The following is a 9,195-nucleotide window of genomic DNA, read 5'->3' on the forward strand; positions in this document are numbered from 1 at the left end:
TCTATATGATTCTTATTCTGGCTCCCTCTCCCCAACTCCCCAGTCAGTATGATGGGAAAATAAATACAGATATTTATGTCTGTTGCTGGGAATGCAGTTGTCTCAGCACATATAGCACCCAGGAGAGCTGTAAGAAATAAATTTGTGATCTGCTATGTGTGTATGCCAGCTAGGATGTGTATCTGTTTGACTGCTTCTAAGGAGCTAAATTCTCAGATGAGGAAGGTGTACGATTCTGTGAATTCACTGATATGTCAAAGGAGCAATAAGCTTATTGAGCTTATAGGGGTCTATTCTTCAGTCTGCTGCTGGTATTCTGTGTAGAACAGCGTGAAGTTAAGGCCAGTGCTTCTGGGGACCTGGTTGTTGCAGCTCTGAGGCTCCCTGGAAAAGGTTGTTGCAGCTCTGAGGATCCCTGGAAAAGGTGCCTACTACTTATCTTGCAGTCCCATGGACCCTCTCCAGAAGTTGCAAACCCACTATTTAGGTGATGTAAATTCTCCATCTCTGCTGATCCAAAAGGACCAAGGGCAGTTTACGTTAGCTGAGGGTCTGGCCCTGTAGTTAGGAAACACTTTTTCTGTTCAGACAGCTGCTTGTGTGTAGACAACTCACTGATGTAGTGGCTGGGATGTGCAAATGAGGTATGTTTTGTGCTCATTAAAGAAGCCACTAGAAATCTCGTGGCCGCCATCTGCTGCCTTGTTGAGTTTGATCATCAGTCAATGAATAGTTCTACTGAAATTCAGTGATTAATCTCCAGGATATGATTCTCCTTATCATGATGAAGGATGGCAGAATTTAGCTCATTATAATAAAATCGTATGAATGTGCAAATTCTCTTTTAAAGAGATTGGGATTCATGAAGCAGTTAAGTACAAAAAATGGGAAAATTAGCTGTGAGTTTTTGTAATGCCTGTTTACAAGCACAAGCTCCTTGTTAAAAGCTGGGAATATATCTTGTAGATATGCAGTGCCTAAAACAGCAATGGGGTTGTGCTTCAAGAAAGACTTCTAGAAGGCACATAACGTCTGCTAGTGGTTTTAATGACTGACACCAATTTCAGGAAGCTATTATGAGGCTTTCCTTTCTAGATGGAAACACTTTGTCAGGTGTTTTAAAGTATTCCCTGTACACTGGCTTGGCTCAATTTGTCTATAATGAATTACATGAAATTTAGGGAAAAGGGGGGTTGTAAATGACCCTGATTTATTAAGTATGTAACAATCTTTAATTTTCTATTCCTAAAAACACCCAGTTCAGTTAGAGACGTTGGAGTTAATTGCATGTTGGAATAGTTTTTCAAACAACAAAGCATTAAGTCTTGTTATAGATCCATTTAACTTTTTATGTGAAATGATTTGACCATAACTGATACCGGCAGGGAATATAAATATACTAAACTCAGTCTGGCAACAAACAGAATCATATGTACACTTTTACAGCCCATGAAATTGCTCTAAAGTCAGTGAGGTTCCATAGGATATATGTCACAGCACATTTGGGGTTTGTACTGTTACCTTAACTGCTTTCTGTCTTGAGAATGCAAAATACATTATCTGTTATTTTTACTGAGCATTCTTCAGATCTGCATCATATGTCTACAGAATGATCTGAAAAGCTGTGGCTTTGTTTTATTTGCTATGTTTGAAGAAATCTGTTCATACAGCTATTGATTCCGTGCACACATGTACCCGCACCATCTATATTTGGTTTCACCAGTTGCTTTCAATCCTACAAAAAAATCTGCTTACACAGAGATTTACTGTGGATCACAGTATTCATGAATAGAAAATAAAGGTTACATTTCTGAAATAATGTTTTTTTGTGCAGCAACTCTTTTGCATTTCACATTGCTCAGGGAAGTGAATGCTTCTAGGAACCAATTTGCAATATGTATTTCATTTGGATGAAAGATTTTTCCCATTCAATATTAAAAAAGTGACTGGAACAATAAGTTTCTGCAGCACAGAGGCTGCCTCAATGTAAAATTGCTGAGCCTGCCCTTTAGGCTGCACTTGTGTTTTAGGAGGGGTATGTAGCAAATGTTTTGCCTGGAAGCTTTGCAGTCCCTGGGGAGGCAGGTGGTGGCTGGGTGTGCTGCTCGTACAGGCGCTGGGTCCATTATGGGTACTGATAAAGCAAGTTTGTATCTACTAACAGGTCAGGGAAGTGAAAGTACAGAAAATAGGTAGAGTGCAAGAAAATCAGTCCACTTTATATTTTGTTCTCTAATTCAGGAGGACAAATGCAAAGGAATTGGGTGTTACTTGTGGTTTTGTTTTCTTTTTTGTTGGTCTTGGGTTTCGTTTATTTTTTGCAAAGGGAAAGTGGAGCAAAGCTTCAAACTTCAAATCTAAGCTATTGAGGGAAGCCCATGGGAGCCCTTTACCTGTCTTTTGAGTGTTCAACTGGGCAGCTAAAAAAAAAAACTATTTCCCACTCCCACCCACCACAAAATGAAATTAGCAGATTTTTCCTTATAAATCCTCCAGGTCCAGGATTATGAGTAGTGAGCAATGGTCCTGAGGAAGCTTTCAGACTCCTCTCATCTGTATTCAGATACCTGGATAGTTTATTTTCTGACTGGGATTGCTGTCTGGGTCCCTGTGAGAAGGAACCCAGCCCACTCCTGTTCAGCTGTACCAGCTCTTTCAGGGGAAGGCTGGAATATTTTAGGAATAACTTTTCCCTCTTCGGGCACTACTTGGATAGAAGTATGAAATGTAAATAAAAGCAGCTGTAGTATGGAAGTTATTCTAGTTTAAAAACCAGCACTTTTAAGAACTGCCATAGTAGAAATAAATACTATAGCTCTACATATGTCTCAGGGGAGATATGTAGTTTCTTTCCTTGTCTCTTTCAGGAAAAAGATGAGAACTGATACATTTATGTATAGGAGAGTCTCCTTATTTGAAGACTACAGAAAATTATTCAAGCTTCAAAGAAGTTTTTCCTCCATACTTTCAGGAAGAAAATCAGCAAATTGAAAATCTTGCTTTTCACATAAAGGATGTTGCAAAAAATGAGTACAAGAAAAAATGATGAGGATGAAGACACAAAGAAAGGTAAGTATTTTTCTTGAAGAGGAATCTCCCAGTTTTGGTATGGAGGATAAATAATAACTTTACCTGTAAGCAGCTTAAAAAGGGTGAGTTTTTGCAGTGGTATGATTTGACCTATTATGTCAAAATTGGATACACAGCCAAAAAATATTGGATATTTCAGGCTCAAGTTGGAAGAATTCAAGATTTTATGTTAAAATAAAACATTGAAATTGTCTCCAATTTGAATCAGTTGTCTGTTAACCTAACAGAAATTATATTTCAAGTGAATTCATGTGCTTTCCCACGTTTTTCATGTTTTACTTTCTTTATCATCCAGTTAAGTTAGGAATATGAATTCATGGGATGTGCAAAGAGCAAGTGGAATTTCCCAGCACTGAATCTGTTGAGTGTGTCTAGTCTGTGTCCTAGAAAGTGTCTTCTTCAAATTGAAAGGGGTTAGTACAGCGTGATGCCTGTTTCCTAATATAGTCTACATTTATTATGACATTTAGGGATTCTGTTTTCTCAAAAATGATATGTGGTTTGTTAGATGCCATTACAAAGGACCTGATGGGAATATGATGTATTAATATTTGTTGCTTTGGTGTGCATTTAAGCATTTAATTCTTCAATAACCTTCTGTAACATGCACTATACAAAATACAAGCAGAGTAAAATATAACTGTGCTAAAATACTTCCTTCCATTAAATGTAATAAAATACTTCTTTGCATTAAATGTACTAGAATACTTCCTTGCTTATAGGCTGGGCTGGGCTAGGCTAGGCTGGTCTAGACTAGGCTGGGCTGGGCTGGGCTAGGCTGGGCTGGGCTGGGCTGAGCTAGGCTAGGCTAGGCTAGGCACCAGAGTAGGGTAGGGTAAGCTATGCTAGGCTAGGTGCTAGGCTAGGCTAGGCTTAGCTAGGCGCTAGGGTAGGGTAGGGTAGTCTAGATGCTAGGCTAGCATAGCCAAGCCTAGGCTAGGCTAGGTGGTAGGGTAGGGTAGGGTAGGGTAGGCTAGGCACTATGCTAGGCTAGGCTGGGCTAGGCAGAGGAGCTCATCCCCCCTCGTGGGGAACACAAGGTAAGCAGCCTATGGTAGGATACATTACGCTATGCAAAGCTAGGTGGAGCATGTGCTGCCTTGTGGTGAACACAAGGCAAGCAGGCTAGGCTAGTCTTCGCTAGGCTAGGCTAGGCTAGGGTAGGCTAGGGTAGGCTTGGTGGAGGAGCACATCCCACCCTGTGGGGAATACAAGGTAAGAAGGCTAGGCTAGCATAGGCTAGGCTAGGTGCTCGGCTAGGATAGCCTAGGCTAGGCTAGGCTAGGCGCTAGGGTAGGGTAGGCTGGGCTAGGCAGAGGAGCTTATACCACCTTGTAGGGAACACAACGTAAGCAGGCTAGGCTATGCTATGCTATGCTATGCTATGCTAGTCCAGGCTAGGCTTAGTGGAGGAGCACATCCTGCCTTGTGGGGAACACAAGGCAAGCAGGCTAGGCTAATCTATGCGCTAGGCTAAGGTAGGCTAGGCTAGGCTAGGTGCTAGGCTAGGCTAGGGTAGGCTAGGCTAGGGTAGGCTAGGGTAAGCTAAGCTAGGGTAGGCTAGGCTAGGGTTGGTTAGGCTAGGGTAGGCTAGGCTAGGGTAGGCTAGGCTAGGGTTGGGTAGGGTAAGCTAGGCTAGGCTAGGCTAGGCTAGGGTTGGTTAGGCTAGGGTAGGGTAGGGTAGGGTATGGTATGGTAGGCTAGGGTAGGGTATGGTATGGTATGGTAGGCTAGGCTAGGGTAGGCTAGGCTAGGGTAAGCTAGGCTAGGCTAGGGTTGGTTAGGCTAGGGTAGGCTAGGCTAGGGTAGGCTAGGCTAGGCTAGGGTTTGTTAGGCTAGGGTTGATTAGGCTAGGGTAGGCTAGGCTAGGGTAGGGTATGGTAGGGTAGGGTAGGGTAGGGTATGGTAGGCTAGGCTAGCTTAGGGTATGGTATAGTAGGCTAGGCTAGGGTAGGCTAGGCTAGGCTAGGCTAGGGTAGGCTAGGGTCAGGTAAGCTATTGTAGGCTAGAGTCGGGTAGGCTAGGGTAAAGTATGGTAGGGTAGGCTGGGCTGGGCTGGGCTAAGCAGGGCTGGGCTGGGCTAGGTTAGGCTTAGAGGAACTAATAGAATACACTTCCTAAACTCTAACAGCCTACAATGTAGTCATATTAGAATCAATCATAATAAATTCAATTCTACAGCATTATGTCATGTACTATGTCATACATTATTACTTCTACTATCATGCTTCTATTTTATGTAGTGTTATAGAATATCTTGTTGTATAGCTGTATGTGACCTACTATTATATAATATGGCAGAATCAATGAGAATATAATTGCAGATACTTCAATCTTTATGCATCAAATCTTGAAAGTCTTTTAGTATTAAAATACTTTTTAGATAATATTTGCTAATTTAATCTTAGCTATGCCATCTGAGTCATCAACAGATTTCAAATTGAAGGTAATTTTTTCGCATGTTGGGTTATTTCTAGATGAGGGAAATTATTTGTTAAAGACTGAACACAGATACAAAGAACACCAACTGAAAAACATTTTTAATATACTTTAGATCTAGACTCTATTTTCAGAGCATTCTCCCTAGATTTCACTCTGTAAAGCAGTTAGAAATAAGACCTGAATTGGGTCCAACACCTAATTTTTATTATTCTGATAGGCAAATAGCAATTTGCTAAATAAGTGCCATTTTTTGAGGTCTGTTTTTTTTGAGGCATTACCGTTTTTTGCCTCTTCCCAGCCATTGTATCTAACATGGAGAGGTGCAAGCCCCTTCTCTCATCCTCCAGCCCAACAGGTGCCTTGGCAGACTACTTTAGTGAGGGGTGGCAGAGGGCTTTTGTCCTAAAGATAAACAGATCCAGTTATTCCACTTTTGGTACATTTCTACAAGCACATGGAAAAGAAACTGGCTTTCGGGTGTTCTTGTGAATATTTTACTAGAAAGTGGCCTCATGAGGGATTTTCTTTTTTGTTAGATTCTTTAGAAACAGTGCTTTTAGTAAAAATTGCTTTGGGATCACATCAACATGTCCTAATTTCCTATTCTGCAGTGTTGTGAGGCATTTCTTAGAGTATGTTCTTTTTTGGAGACATTTAGGGTAACGTATAAACCTCTAGACAAGTCACTAATATTTGCATAATTAAAATTTCATTTAAAAATATTATTTATGTAAGTTGAATTTCTGGCTCACTTGCTAAACATCTAGCTTGTATTTGTATGAGTAGGTCATTTCACTTATGATTTGCACATGGCTATTTACCTAATCTGAAGCCCTCCAAAATCATGAATAAACTTGCTCTTCAATTTAAAGGGCTTTTGATCTGACCATATATTGCTACAGCTAGTTCTGTGGCTTATGCTTGCTGAAAGAAGATGCACAGACTTGAAAACAACTTTGTAGGTACTGTCCCTTTGTCCTACTGGGGAAACAGTGGCTGTTTTTGAAAGGGAGATGCATCTCAGGGTAAGGATAGAGTATATGCTGCCCTTTGGATTTTCTCCTTATACTTCAGCCAGAAAGTGTTCAATTTTTCTGGGAAAAAAGTCACATAGGAAAGAAACGTCTTAAATGCCAAAACAACATGAAGCAGTGAAGAGGTAAAAAGCTATTTTGACATAATTTCCCTAGTTACGTGTATATATCTAAGAACAGAATATTCTGGGGTTAGTTTTTGTCTTTTCAGAATGGGAAAAACCCCAAAAGAACAAGAGCTTTCCTACTGAAGGACTGTTATAGTTTCAAACCTCTTTCTTAAGCCATGTTATAAAAGGTTATCTGCCTAAAACCAGAACACTACTTAAGTGTTGTTGTGGTTATTTACAGCTTACTACTTAGCTGGCAGACAATAAAATATTTATTCTGTATTCCTCCCTAAAGATCTACTTTATGCCATACCTACATATTTATATAACTATAGAAGTATTTTTAAAGAAATATATAAAATTTATATATATAAAATCTATCCCCTCCCAAGTGCTTTTCAAATATGGATGAATCTCACCATTCTATCACTAGAAAAAAGACTGAAGGTGACAGCATGTGCAAGATCTCCATGTAGACAATAGCAAGCAAATGGTGGATAGCTGCTCCCCAGATCAGTATAGAATCATATAATTTGTACAGGTTCCCCCTGGAAGCCTGACTTTGAGAGAGATGCTTGCATTCTGTGTTTGAGGAGTCTGTAAGTGGGGAGGTACAGAATTATTTTAGCTGACATTTATATATCTTATTTCACAGAGATTTTTGCTTTTGATAGGGGCCCAAACTGATTCCCAACTGACTCTCTCCATATCATTATTTTAAATGACATCTAAATATTTCAGCAGCAAATGAAATGTTGTCAGTACAGACTTGTCTCCACAAAACAAAGTAGTAAGTAGTAGCACTATTACTTATCTTCAAGAGTCTGGCCTGATTTAGAATCATAGAATAGTTAGGGTTGGAAAGGACCTTAAGATCATCAAGTTCCAAACCCCCTGCAATGGGCAGGGAAACCTCACACTAAACTGTGTCACCCAAAGCTCTGTCCAGCCTGGCCTTGAACACCACCAGGGATGGAGCATTCACAGCTTCCCTGGACACCCCTTCCAGTGCCTCACCACCATACAGTAAAGAACTTCCTCCTTATATCCAATCTAAACATCCCCTGTTTAAGTTTAAACCCATTACCCCTTGTCCTACCACTACAGTCCCTAATGAAGAGTCCCTCCCTTCCCAGCATCCTTATAGGCCCCTTATTTAATGGCACTTCCTGTACTAGCTGCATTCATCTCATTTGGGAAGGATTCCATCTGGAGCAGATAGATTTTTGGCTTTTTAACTAAAGTGGAAGCTAGTTTCAGGAAAGAAAGGTAGCTTTTTATTTCTCCTAAAAGGTAGTGAAGAATTGATTATTCTTAAGGAGCAAAAGTTAATCATGGTTTTATCCTGTACATTTATTTAGAGGTCCTGAACATTTTTTGCCTGTAACTACTGTCTGCCTGATACAGTAGTATTATGAAGATTAGATGAGAAGTTAACTTATCATAGCAGCACAATTGCATTCGTTTTTTCAGTAAACCTGGCTTTTTTAGGTGTGCTTATGTCTTTGAATATTGGAGCCCTCAAAGAGATTGATGACACAAACCAGTCTGACTTTGTTGTTCTCCTTGAGAAATACTTTAGGGGAAAGACAGAGAAGCAATGCTCTGAAAATCTGAACCTTCCTAGTCTGTTGGAAAATAAGTAGACCTTCATTATATTCTCATTATTCCAGCTCTCAGCACAGAAAGGCAAAAAATAAAGGTCACTAGCTTTTACCATCTGTGCTAAAATGAGATGAAGGTAATAGAGAACTTCAAGATTTATTGCTTAGCAGATGATTCAAGGCTTCAAGGAAGTGGTAAGACATATAATCCTAACTCAACAACTTCTTACTTTGTAAGGGCATGTTCCATAACCCACTGAATTTGATTCAAAAAATCAGACCTTCTTTCATCAGTCTTTACAGCTTAATAGAAAAAAAGAGCCTGAAGTACTGACTTCTGAGTATTTTTAACCAAAGAAAAAGGATTTTAATATGTGAACGGATTTTAATATGTGAACAGATTTTTAAAACATACGTTCATGAGAGGAAAAATATATTGGGATATTTTAACAGATGATTTAAGCTCAGGTATGGTGCCTGATGAGAGAACATTTGGAAAACATAAATTTCATGCAACAGCCAAATGACTGAAGATGGGAGAATGAAAGCTGGGCAAGAGGCTACCCCATTTTTTCTTAGTGTAGTTACAGTCAAAACCCAGCAGCATTAGACAACTCCTCATTTCCCTGAGGAACACTGCATGTGTTAAGTGCCTGGTGATGGCTTAATTGCTCATTAAAAAGGAATTTTTGATGAAGCAGAACAAAGTTGGAAATGTCTTGAAAGTAAACATACTTTCAAGAAAAAAAGGAGGCAGGGGCAAAACAATCAATTACTTCTGCAGCCTGTCTTTACCAAGCACATCCAGACACAATATTCTCCTTTATCTGTTCCTACTAAATAGGCAAGGTTCTGGTAAAATGACAGCAGTCTCAGGCTCCTTAAAATAGGTGCGTGTGATCTTGATGTCAGAGA

The sequence above is a fragment of the Pezoporus flaviventris genome, unplaced genomic scaffold (genome assembly GCF_033815535.1).
Source record: "Pezoporus flaviventris isolate CSIRO_AGI_PZ_B2104156 unplaced genomic scaffold, CSIRO_AGI_Pfla_v1 ptg000013l, whole genome shotgun sequence".
In the NCBI taxonomy this organism is placed as follows: Eukaryota; Metazoa; Chordata; class Aves; order Psittaciformes; family Psittacidae; genus Pezoporus; species Pezoporus flaviventris.